Source organism: Cydia fagiglandana, chromosome 23 (genome assembly GCF_963556715.1).
Source record: "Cydia fagiglandana chromosome 23, ilCydFagi1.1, whole genome shotgun sequence".
Lineage (NCBI taxonomy): Eukaryota > Metazoa > Arthropoda > Insecta > Lepidoptera > Tortricidae > Cydia > Cydia fagiglandana.
In genome coordinates, this window is record NC_085954.1 from 901,476 (window position 1) to 915,428 (window position 13,953).

The following is a 13,953-nucleotide window of genomic DNA, read 5'->3' on the forward strand; positions in this document are numbered from 1 at the left end:
TATAAAAATAGAAAATATTGATTATTTATACTAAAAAAACAGGAAGCCCTTCTGTTTGGCAGATAACTTGGATGTTGTTTGTTATCATTTTAAACTCATTGTAATGTTAATGTATATTCAGTTTCAATGTACAGTTAATGTTAGAATCGGAACAAGCTTTGGCTTAGACGGACACACTCAGAAACATGAGTTAACTGGTAAATAACAATTTCACTCTATAATATTGAGACCATTGAGAAAAATATATATTGAGCAAATCTTCTTCCTCGATTCCTCATGACTGAGAGTCACGATATGAGGTCGTTATTTTGTGCACTCCGGAGCCTCAATTTAACTCTTCAATCGAAACATGATTTTTTTCACCAAAACCAAACTGAAAATAAAAACTTAGGCAAGACACTATTAAAAACGAGCAGCAGCCCTGTTCCTTGTTAAGAAAGTCGGATAAGTTCTTTTTGTCAAAAATTTAATTTTGATACAAACTTTAATGCCAAGTGTACTTTTCTTTCAACAATCATCTACTACTCATCACAATGATTTTAAAAATCAAAATCATGTCGCCACAGAATCAAATTATTTTTACAAACAGTACATAAGGGTTAAATCAATATCAGTACATATTCCGGACCAATCAATTAAAAATAAACATCTAAAATCCCAAGCATTCCTAACTTAACAATGTTAAACACCAAATATGAACTCTACGACCTTAGCAATAAAGCATAAACATCCGCCATGAGGTCATCTGCACATCAACGTTATATTTAGTTTCAAGTGGGTGTACTTTAGTACTTCCTTATTAAGCGAATTTGAACTTTAAAGTTATAGGGACAAGGTTGAGAGATAATGTAAGAAAGTTTACGTTTTGAAGATCATTGCGACACCTACAATAATATGCAGTTGACTGGGTGTTTTCTTTTGAAGGTGAGGTTTAAAAGTGGACTTTATAACTAACACAAGTAGGTTCTGTTTTGAGTGACGTGAGTTTGGATTTTGGCTGTTAAAAAAAAAAGATAAAATATAAAAAAAAAATAGTTTATTCAAGTAGGCATATGTATATATGTATGTATGTTTTGGAATACGTAACCCTTCATTGGTTGTAGTTGTGCCTAGAATTTGGTGAATTGATGTTCCAGAATTTGGGTTTAAAGAGCATGCTAATAACTAGTAATAAGTAGCACTAGTAGTACTAGGTGGTAGAGTACTTTTTTTCAATAAAAAAATTGCTATTGAAATTTATATCAATCATCTTGATAATGATAATACATACATACTACATTACGATGATTGTTCAAAGAAAAATACAGTTGGCATAAAAGTTTACACCAAAATGAAATTTTTGACAAAAAAATATCCGACTTCCTTAATAAAAAACAGGCTGCTGGCCGCGGGCAAGCCTTTAGCACTTCACTTCGCTTCCTTTCTGCGGGCCTTTGGCTCTTCCGCTTCCGTTCAGCTGGTCGGATGGGTGAGCCGTAGTTTGGAGACCCCTGATTTAGGGCCCTTAAGTAGTCTGTACTGTAGTCTAGTACACACACACATTACACACACATCGACGAGTTCGCGCTGCGACACGATAGCGATCGTCGCGGCGTATCGGCGGCAGTCGGCGACCGTCGGCAACCATTGCGGGCCGGGACGGTCGCCGATGATCGCCGATTGCTGTCACGGGCGGTCGCTGGCGTACTGTCGCTCGTCTGTAAGGACGCTTAGAGGGCAAGTACGGAGTAGTTTTTTGAGTAACTTCGTCCCCCGATCTCCTTTTAGCCCTTATGATGATCAGACCTTTACTGTTGGCTAACCACTTCCAAATACCAGAAAGTTTCGGCAAAATGGCATACACAGAAATTAGGCGGTCTAAACTTCCTATCGACCTACCAAACGCCAGGCGTGTGGGTGTCGGATGTCGGCGTGCTATCAGCTTCTGGGGGAGCCATCGGGAATAACCGGTGAGCTATACAGATACATAGATAGAGTATACATAATTCTAAATATACCGGTGGGGCAACTACCTATAATTTGACCAGTTATTTATTTACCGAACTGTAGGGATATGATGGTCGTTGTACCCTGCCTGACACTGTTTATATAGTCTGCAATAGACTGAAAGGCCTATGGATGAATGAATGATGTATGTCTACGTGACAGCGTGATAAAACGGTGTCCATCACGTCACTTTCTATACCGCGGTGTTAAAAGGTGACAGTTACTTTATCACGTAGATAATACCATCCATAATACGCCGGCTGGTTATCAGTGGGAGGTGGGGAGTCTACATTTTTTGTTTTAAAAATTCTTACTTCACCTTCAACTTGTAACCCAGAGTCTACTAAACAAATGCAAGTCAGTGCGGAAAGAGTTTTACGAACGCTCCGCTACTGTTCACACCTTCACACAACAAAACTGTGCCTAGCTCAGTGCCCGACTGTCATTGCGGTAACGGTAATCTTACAGTAATCAAATTATTACGCACTTGGAGTGCCGATAAAAATGATTATCAGTATCGCGATAATATATTCAAAGGATCAAATTGTCTACTAACAATACGAACATAAATCTGTTTGTTGGCTTATATTATAAACAAGGTAGAAAAGTAGAAAAACTCATTAAAATCATCGTCAATCACGAACTAAAATGCTAGCCAATGCTGCTGGGAGGCCATTGACCATAGCAGCCATTTAGGCATAGCCAAATGAAAGATAGTTTCTCGAAAACGGCTAGCTCTAAATATAAAATATTGTTTTTATGTGTATTCTTCAGAGAAAGTCCCATCGCCAAGATATTTAAGCGAATATTTAGAATAAATCGGCCAAATAATTGTCTAATCTTTCGGTCGCGCCTAATTTTCTCTTAGACTGAAGATTCGGTTTCAGCAAAAAATCTGTTTCGGTCGGACACTTATTATAGCCGACTGTACATACATCCTGTGTAAATAAATACACAATGCCAATAAACAACAGACGGAGTCGGGAAACAAAACAATTAACTTATCGCGCGATAAGAACAAGTGCTAGGAGAACAGTCCGTCCTATATTATCCTTAATAACATACGTGATATACGTCCAATATGCACACAATTACTCTGAAATTCAAGCAAAATTAAGTATACTTTAGAAGTTTACGTCTTTTAAGTTGGTTAACTTGTGTCTGTAGTTTCGTGTTTGTGTGAAATAAGTGCTATCAGTGAGAATTATTTACAAAAAGTGAAGCTAATGGGATTTCAAACTATTATTATTATTTGATACTAACCAATCTTAAAAGATAGTTTATTTCGTGATTACTTAAATACTTACCTGCCTAAATACTAAACAATTTTTCTCAGAACAGTTTAAATTCATTTAAATAAATAAATAAAATTGTTTTTGAAATGCTGTTATGACATATTTATACCTAAACATTCAAATCATCATAGTCTAAACATAATGCTTACGTACGTATTTTATGTTCATTTGGTAAATAAACATTTTATCTTATTTAATATAAAAAATGTAGGTACCGTATTTATATTATTTCTGTATAGTAACTTATACATTTATTGAGGTTAACATTTTGACGTATATAACATGGCGTTGTAGTATGTAGTATTTACTTTACATTAGTATTTTCCTTAATATATTCATACATATAATTTGTGACAGCTACATGGATATTAATTAAAAATTTGGTCGATATTATCCATTAGTGTGATATACTGATATAAATGAATCATTGATTATTGTAGGTAGTACAGGTATATTATATATAGTGTTGATATTGTTAAGTGTGATGTGACAATGAATTCCATAAAAATAAAGGAAAGGTGGTTGAAATTGAAGAATAATGCTGTTCATCACTTGAACAATGAGAAAAGAAAGGTATTTTCTGTCACAAAATTTTTTGAATGTTGTCAAATTTTTAAATGAACATGGCAAAAATGCAACATTGTGAGTTAAATTAGACCAATGGTGGGCAAAGTATGGCCTGCGGGCCAATTCCGGCCCGTGAAAGGATTTCATCCCGCCCGACGCCGGTCCTTTGAAAAATTGTGTATATGGCCAGCAGATTGGCCAGATATAATAAAAATGCATTTTAGCTGTAGATTTGGCCCTCTCCTGAAGTTCCTTCATGTTTTGGCACCTTATGAAGAAAGTATGCCCAGCACTGAATTAGACCGTATAGTATTAAAAATAATTTTATAACTCTTTTCATTTACTTCGTTTTATAGTCATTGACATTGGTCAATTGAGATATCCTCGTGTCTTATCTAACCGTTTATTTGTTGCAACTCACAGACAAAACATCCTCCAGACTGAGCATAATAGTCGCGCTACCCCCTCTGCCACGCATACGGTAGTTTTACTCCATGTTCGAGTCAAAAGTGTCTTTGTGTGACGTCCGTGTCTTTGAACGGACCAATCACGGCACGGGACTTCGCTCACCTCGTCCCGCGCACCCCCGCATTTTTGGCATCATCGGTTGCATGAAATAATTGCCCTAAACTCGGTCTAGAAGATTCCTAGTCTATGTTGCAACTATTCTTATTATGTAGTTTTATCACTACGCTTGATAGTAGTTATTTATTTGTGTCATTACTATTTATTTTTACATATGAAAAAAATAAGGATCGTGAGTGATTAACAGTTAGGTTCTTTAGATAAGTAATTATTTAGAGACAATGTTTAACTTTATTTATGATGCAAATTAAAGGCATAAATGACATTTTTTACACATGCGTGATGCAGTCAGCTCTTCACTGTCCTGCGCGGGTCGTAGCCACGAAGGCATCGGGAACTGTGCACGGTAGTCTATGACCACGCTAATTTTGCACAATCTTGGCAGTAAGAATGCATACATACAGTGGCGGATTTAGACATTTGCCGCCCGTAGGCTAAGCCGATTTTGCCGCCCCTATCCACCTCGCTTATAGCTTTTTAAAGTACTTTCCAATCAGAGGCGTTTAATTTAATAGTACAACGCACCATAGTCATATTAAATGCATATAAGGTGATGTCACTATTCTAGATACAGATTTATATGAGCCGTTTTTGTCAGCCAATGACGATGCGACCTAGTTATATTTGCCTGGTCTGATCGGCGACCGGTGGGTACCGCTGGGTTTTGGCCATTGAGAATCAAGGTGAGGCATTGGCAGTCAGGCTGGATAATAGCTAATAATACAGTCATTATATGTTTTGAGACAAACAAATTAATATAGTTTTCAAACCTGTGTGACGTGATACGTCTAGGTGTACTGTTTAAAATGCACCACTCTCCCCCCCCCTCCACCTGACGCTCGACCCCCCCCCACCTTGAAATGTGTCCCCGTTGGTAGTTTTTTGGCATTCTCACGAAAACTATAATAGATATCAAAAAAGTGTCAAGGACAGAATTAATCCTCATTAAATTTAGAACAAAAATGGTCTTATGTGTTTTATTATAAGTTGGACGGTATTCAAGCTATAAGTACTTGTATAACCTTAAAATAACAAAATAACCATACTAGTATGACGAAATGCAGAATATCTTCAAAACGGCTGGACCGATTTTAATAAAATATACCTAAAAAATCACCGTAGTGAAGCCAGCTATCAAACAAAAGAAACTACATCAAAATCGGTTCATCCGTTTCGGCGTTACGAAGTCACAGGTAAACACAGAAATACAATTTTTTTTCAACTGCACCCAATAATTTTGTAAACCGATTAATTTTGATCAATTATTTTAATGAGATCATGTCCCTTGAAGTTTTAGCTTTACGAAAAGTTAAAAAACATGGAAAACGGCCCAGTATTTTTCAAATTATCGGCATTTTCCCGATTTGTGAGTGGTTTCGTGTTATCACGCGCACGAGTTGCCCTTGACCCCTATAAAACGGGGGGTAGGGGAGGGGTTGTTATCAGTCACTTATCAGAAGTTGACCGGTACACATATCCGCATATTTTCCCGTAAAGAAGACCTGTGAAAAATAGAAACCATTGAAGCTGAAGTCCGCCAAATCGTCCAGCTCAGCTCCTGCAAGAGGGGCGTAGCCAACGTTCAGTAGCCGCCACGCTGAATTTAAGTCAATCTACAGTTTGCAGAGTTTACCAGAGGTTCCAACGGACTGGATCCTTTACTTCAAGACCAAGAAGCGGCCGCAAAAAGTGTACATCAGAGAGGGACGACCGCTTCATTGTCACAACATCTCTCCGAGATCGACACCTGACAAGCGTTGCCATCCAGCAGCGTCTGCGTGGGATACGAGGAGTGGCTGCCAGTCAGTGGACAATAAGAAGAAGACTTAAGAAAGCGAACTTGACACCCAGGAGGCCTGCAACGGGGCCCAGATTGCTGGCGCGACACCGTACAGCCCGAAGAGAGTTTGCAGAAAATCATATGGACTGGACCATTGAGCAATGGACCGCAGTTCTCTTCTCGGACGTGTGCAGAATATGCTTGAATGGATGTGACCGAAGAGGAAGAGTCTACAGAAGGCCAGAAGAACGGTTCGCCCAATGTTGCTTCTGCGAAAGTCGCGCCACGGCCCCCGCCAGGCACGAAAACCAGCTCTGTTCGCGCGTCGTAGGAAACGTCTTCCCAGAACATCACGGATCCACCGCCATAGGCGACCCTTTCGGAGTAGCAACATTGGGCGAACCGTTCTTCTGGCCTTCTGTAGACTCTTCCTCTTCGGTCACATCCATTCAAGCATATTCTGCACACGTCCGAGAAGAGAACTGGGGTCCATTGCTCAATGGTCCAGTCCATATGATTTTCTGCAAACTCTCTTCGGGCTGTACGGTATCGCGCCAGCAATCTGGGCCCCGTTGCAGGCCTCTTGGGGGTCAAGTTCGCTTTCTTAAGTCTTCTTCTTATTGTCCACTCACTGGCAGCCACTCCTCGTATCTCACGCAGACGCTGCTGGATGGCAACGCTTGTCAGGTGTCGATCTCGGAGAGATGTTGTGACAATGAAGCGGTCGTCCCTCTCTGATGTACACTTTTTGCGGCCGCTTCTTGGTCTTGAAGTAAAGGATCCAGTCCGTTGGAACCTCTGGTAAACTCTGCAAACTGTAGATTGACTTAAATTCAGCGTGGCGGCTACTGAACGTTGGCTACGCCCCTCTTGCAGGAGCTGAGCTGGACGACTTGGCGGACTTCAGCTGCAGTGGTTTCCATTTTTCACAGGTCTTCTTTACGGGAAAATATGCGGATATGTGTACCGGTCAACTTCTGATAAGTGACTGATAACAACCGCTTGCTTCTTTCATGCCTCCCGAAGGGAGGCATGAGATGCCTTCCCATCCCTTTTGGGGATTTTTGGCGGTCTCTAATCGCCACCCGTAACTACGGGTGGGTCTGTTTTGTGCCCTTATTCTAAGGGCGGTGGCTTCTGCGCCATGGCTAGCCGTGATGGCCTGTCATGGCTTTAGTTTCTTCTTTATAGCCTATCAGCGGCTTTGTGGCTGTGGGGCCTCGTAGCTGCTGTGGGCTGACTCCCTCTGCTTCTTGCGCCGGTGTCCCAGGGGGGGAGCTGGCGCTGTCGGCGGCTGTCCGGAGGGCGTGCGTGGAGCGGCGCAGTGCCCGCTGAGTGGCATCTTCTTCTTCTCCTTCTGGCACCCGCGCCCTGGGGGCGCTGGCGCTGGCGGCGGTTGTCCGGGGGGCGTGCGTGGAGCGGCGCGATGCCCAGTGGGTGGCAGAGACGCGAGTGTGCGGCGCGCTCGGTCGTCTTGTTCGGGCGCAGCTGTGGAGCTGCGACGGTTGCGTGGGTGGAGCCGGTGTCCGCGAGAGCAGGTGCTGGCGCGGGAACCGGGGGTGCTGGTACAGAGGTTCCCAGCTTGGGGGCCTCTGTGTGTCCGGCGTCGTTGTTGTGGTGGTGGGGGCCCTTAGAAGGGCCTTTGTGGGGCTGCGGGGCGACTCCGGGGCTGGCACGGAGTTGCTGGTCCTTGGGCGGCGGGATGTTGTCATCATCATCATCATCCTCTTCGCAGTCAGGCGGGCTGCGCTCCGGTCCCTCCTCAACTGCCGAAGGTCGAAGAGTGGTCGGGCGCTCGTCCAGGTGGCGCTGTGGTTTGGTTTCTTCCAGGGACGGCTCCACTATCCCAGGGGCGAGCGCCGGGGGATATACCTCCATGTGCGGAGGTATATGACCGACTCTCTCCGGGCCGGCGACCCTGGATCGGTCACGATCGAGGTGCCCGCGAGGGGAAAGTCGGTCTGGGGCTACCCGCGGGAGGGGGGTCGGTGCGTGGGGGCGTCCAAGGGCTTCAATGAGTCCGTCGAAGTCGAAGTGCCACGGCTTTGTGGGGCCGCGGGCGGGTTCGGGAGTCCTGGTGTCGACGGGTACTTTGTAAAACTCGCGTTTCAAACTACCCACCCTATCCGAGGGGACCGGGGGGGTCGCGAGTTTTACTGTTGAGGCTGCGGGTGGATTGTAAAATCCGTTTTCTTGTCTACCCACCCGCCCCGGAGGGACGGGGGGGGACTTCGGTGGCTTCTTGTCCATGTGTGCGGGACCTGCGCGACGCGTCACCGTCGGACGACCCTGTTAGACAGGGCGACCATCGGTGGATGGGTTCAGGTCGCAGCTGGGCTTCTCCTCCGGCCGGGGCCGGGCGCGTTCCGGCTTCGATTTTCGCAGGAAAATCGTCGGCGGATATGCAGGTGCTGGTGAGGTGCGTCCGTGCGAGGTTCCGAGTGGCTCTCCGACTGATAACAACCCCTCCCCTACCCCCCGTTTTATAGGGGTCAAGGGCAACTCGTGCGCGTGATAACACGAAACCACTCACAAATCGGGAAAATGCCGATAATTTGAAAAATACTGGGTCGTTTTCCATGTTTTTTAACTTTTCGTAAAGCTAAAACTTCAAGGGACATGATCTCATTAAAATAATTGATCAAAATTAATCGGTTTACAAAATTATTGGGTGCAGTAGAAAAAAAATTGTATTTCTGTGTTTACCTGTGACTTCGTAACGCCGAAACGGATGAACCGATTTTGATGTAGTTTCTTTTGTTTGATAGCTGGCTTCACTGCGGTGATTTTTTAGGTATATTTTATTAAAATCGGTCCAGCCGTTTTGAAGATATTCTGCATTTCGTCATACTAGTATGGTTATTTTGTTATTTTAAGGTTATACAAGTACTTATAGCTTGAATACCGTCCAACTTATAATAAAACACATAAGACCATTTTTGTTCTAAATTTAATGAGGATTAATTCTGTCCTTGACACTTTTTTGATATCTATTATAGTTTTCGTGAGAATGCCAAAAAACTACCAACGGGGACACATTTCAAGGTGGGGGGGGGTCGAGCGTCAGGTGGAAGGGGGGGGAGAGTGGTGAATTTTAAACAGTACACCTAGATGTATCACGTCACACAGGTTTGAAAACTATATTAATTTGTTTCATTTTCCCATACATTGATTACATAGAATGACTCAATTATAAGGAGTTTGGTCGGGTCTGGCATTGAGTGCTCGAGGGACTATGCTATACAAATGGTCTATATGGATGAGCCACAAATAATGTTCCTAAATAAAAACGCGAGCGTAGCGAGCGCGAAATTTTTTCTGTAGAAATAGCGCAATTTGATAGAAAGTGGTACATATTTAAGTGTTACTGTCAGTCCTCACCAGGGACTGAAAAGGTACCTTTAAAAACGGTTTTGACCGGTCTTTTGAAAAGGTACCCGACCGTTAAAAGTAGCATTTCGGTACCAATATCAATCGGTACCCGTATCCAAACAAGCTTCCGTTCAAACGGTACCGTTAAATAAAAGTACCTTTACGTGTTTTGTTTATAGGTATCCGACCGTTAAACTGGCATTCCATATTGATATCAATACTTTAGGTATCCAAATAAGCTTTAGTCCAAACGGTACCGTTAAATAAAAGTACCTATACGGATATGTTCAAAAGGTATCCGACCGTTTAAATTGCATTCAGGTAATGGTATCAATAATTTAGATATCCAAACAAGCTTTAGTCCCAACGGTACCGTTAAATAAAAGCTTACCTCCAAACGGTACCTTTAAATAAAAAAACCTTATCGCGTTTGATCTGATACCCTAATTCTAACCGGTCACTCGCGAGAGCGGGGAGGTAACGCGTGTCTCACTTATATTGTATGGAATCAAAAAAATACAGTTGCCTAAGGACTTCGAAGCAGACCTGGACCTGGACCTGCAAACCCGACTATTTTGGAATCCAAGATGTATGCCGTGCACTTTGTCACAAAAGTCGTCATGGGTGTCGTCAATCATGTAACTAAATTCGCCTAAACTTCGTGTTTAGGCTCGTTTGATTCGTCTCGACAAGATCTTTGACATTATGTGATACTCAGGGTCTGATGATGGAGCTGGAAGGTGGTCACCAGTACCAATCAACCATGCAACTAAACCACTTCGTGTTTAGGCTCGTTTGATTCGTCTCGACAAGATCTTTGATACTAGGTCATACTCAGGGTCTGATGATGGAGCTGGAAGGTGGTCACCAGTACCAATCAACCATGCAACTAAACCACTTCGTGTTTAGGTTCGTTTGATTCGTCTCGACAAGATCTTTGATACTAGGTCATACTCAGGGTCTGATGATGGAGCTGGAAGGTGGTCACCAGTACCAATCAACCATGCAACTAAACCACTTCGTGTTTAGGCTCGTTTGTTTCGTCTCGACAAGATCTTTGATACTAGGTCATACTCAGGGTCTGATGATGGAGCTGGGTGGTCACCAGTACCAATCAACCATGCAACTAAACCACTTCATGTTTAGGCTCGTTTGATTCGTCTCGACAAGATCTTTGATACTAGGTCATACTCAGGGTCTGATGATGGAGCTGGAAGGTGGTCACCAGTACCAATCAACCATGCAACTAAACCACTTCGTGTTTAGGCTCGTTTGATTCGTCTCGACAAGATCTTTGATACTAGGTCATACTCAGGGTCTGATGATGGAGCTGGGTGGTCACCAGTACCAATCAACCATGCAACTAAACCACTTCATGTTTAGGCTCGTTTGATTCGTCTCGACAAGATCTTTGATACTAGGTCATACTCAGGGTCTGATGATGGAGCTGGAAGGTGGTCACCAGTACCAATCAACCATGCAACTAAACCACTTCGTGTTTAGGCTCGTTTGATTCGTCTCGACAAGATCTTTGATACTAGGTCATACTCAGGGTCTGATGATGGAGCTGGAAGGTGGTCACCACTATCACCAGTACCAATCAACCATGCAACTAAGCCACTTCGTGTTTAGGCTCGTTTGATTCGTCTCGACAAGATCTTTGATACTAGGTCATACTCAGGGTCTGATGATGGAGCTGGAAGGTGGTCACCAGTACCAATCAACCATGCAACTAAACCACTTCGTGTTTAGGCTCGTTTGATTCGTCTCGACAAGATCTTTGATACTAGGTCATACTCAGGGTCTAATGATGGAGCTGGAAGGTGGTCACCAGTACCAATCAACCATGCAACTAAACCACTTCGTGTTTAGGCTCGTTTGATTCGTCTCGACAAGATCTTTGATACTAGGTCATACTCAGGGTCTGATGATGGAGCTGGAAGGTGGTCACCAGTACCAATCAACCATGCAACTAAACCACTCCGTGTTTAGGCTCGTTTGATTCGTCTCGACAAGATCTTTGATACTAGGTCATACTCAGGGTCTGATGATGGAGCTGGAAGGTGGTCACCAGTACCAATCAACCATGCAACTAAACCACTCCGTGTTTAGGTCCGTTTGATTCGTCTCGACAAGATCTTTGATACTAGGTCATACTCAGGGTCTGATGATGGAGCTGGGTGGTCACCAGTACCAATCAACCATGCAACTAAACCACTTCGTGTTTAGGCTCGTTTGATTCGTCTCGACAAGATCTTTGATACTAGGTCATACTCAGGGTCTGATGATGGAGCTGGAAGGTGGTCACCAGTACCAATCAACCATGCAACTAAACCACTTCGTGTTTAGGCTCGTTTGATTCGTCTCGACAAGATCTTTGATACTAGGTCATACTCAGGGTCTGATGATGGAGCTGGGTGGTCACCAGTACCAATCAACCATGCAACTAAACCACTTCGTGTTTAGGCTCGTTTGATTCGTCTCAACAAGATCTTTGACACTAGGTCATACTCAGGGTCTGATGATGGAGCTGACTGACTTTATAGAGTAAGAAGTAAGTTAGGACTTACAAAGTAAAATTCTTGGTACCTACTACGGGATCTGATAACTTTCGAGTGTAAAAGCTTTATACATAATGCGCTTGGCCTTGGCAACACATCACATGAAATATGTTATGATTTATGCATGTTTGTATTATTTTATTTGTTAGCATTGTTTCGTTTATTTATATTATTAATTGTAGTTAACCTGTACGGATATGATGGTCATTCTTGTCTACGTGACAGGGTGATAAAACGGTGTCCGTCACTTTCTATCCCATGGTGTTAAAAAGTGACAGGTGTTATATCACGTGGATAAAGATGGACCTATCGTTTATTGTTATACATTTATAATCGATTTTTATCAACTTATGGAAATGTCATATGAACCGAAACGACAGACTCGGGGCCCGATTCGGATTTTGAAATAGACATATATTAGATATCTTTTAGACATCACCAAGATACGATAACGATATGTTTAAGATCTAACCTGTCAAATTTGACATTTGCGCGATTCTGGAGATAATCTTGAACGATTTCCTCAGGATATGACTTAAAGATCCAATTCACATCTAATAGATATCTTACGCATCTAACGTAAAAGTGACATTGGTTGCTTGAATTGCGCTGCAAAAGAGAACTAATTTATATCTAAACTATAACGTATCTAGAATGGATCTAGTACGTGTCGTCTCTTGTGAATATCTTGAAGTTCGAATACGGCAATCGGTCACAACACTGTTTTAAAAAAAATAGGTAACTGGTAATACATGGTAAATTATTATCGTAAAATATTCAATTACTATTATGGGGCATGGCACTTATATTCTTTGCATGGCACACTGCGTCCAATTCGCACGACCCGACGTGCGAGCGGGATATCACTATAATATGCGCATAGCGTTGTCTCGCTCAAACTTCGGAGCGAAGTGCGAATCGGACGCAGTGTGCCATGCCCATATGATCTAAAAAAATCAAATATGTTTAAAATTTATTATAAATATATTTTACTGATTTAAGTACTTGACAAGCCCTTATATTATTACGGAATTTTATTTATAATTTCAATGGCCATGCACGTTTACATTCTATGGGCGTTGTGATGTGATGTGTCAAATGTTTGAACTTAGAAGTAAATCTGACAAGCTATTATTCGGCTGTCCCATAGCAAAACCCAGTAAGTGCATCAGACCAAATTTTACAGAAGAGCGTAACAACATAAAATGTGACAGCCTCAAAAAATGTTTTAAATTTTAATAAAATAAATTTTCTACATGAATAACTACTTAGTAACTATTCCATGTATCAACATCAATATTATATAATAATATTGTATTTATACACGTTTATACCCCTTACTAACTTTGAAAACGTGAGCACCGATGTTTTGTGTTACATATTCCCACTCCAATACCTAGTAGGTAAGTGCTCGTTTTAGGTGTGAACCTGGTGTATCACTTATCAATATTCAAGACATTTCGGGGTTTTTCCCACTAGTTACCACCAAGTTGTTACCAGTACCTTCCTAGATTTTGTTAAACCGTCACTACACATGCTACTTACTAGGTTTGAAGGTGTCAAAATCTCCGTTATTTATGCCGATTTTGGAGCAGGTGTCTTTGTAATCGGGTGAGGACTTACTAGGTGGGTCCAAATTAGCGTTAAAAATTTCTGGAAAAATCCCGTTTCTTTACAAACGGCTCGTTTTTTTCGGATTTTTACGGAAAAAACCATGAGATTTACCGCTTCAATTTTTCGGAATAAAACGAAAAAAGCGACTTAAACAGGTTTCAATCGGTTATTTTTCTCAATACTGGTGACATTT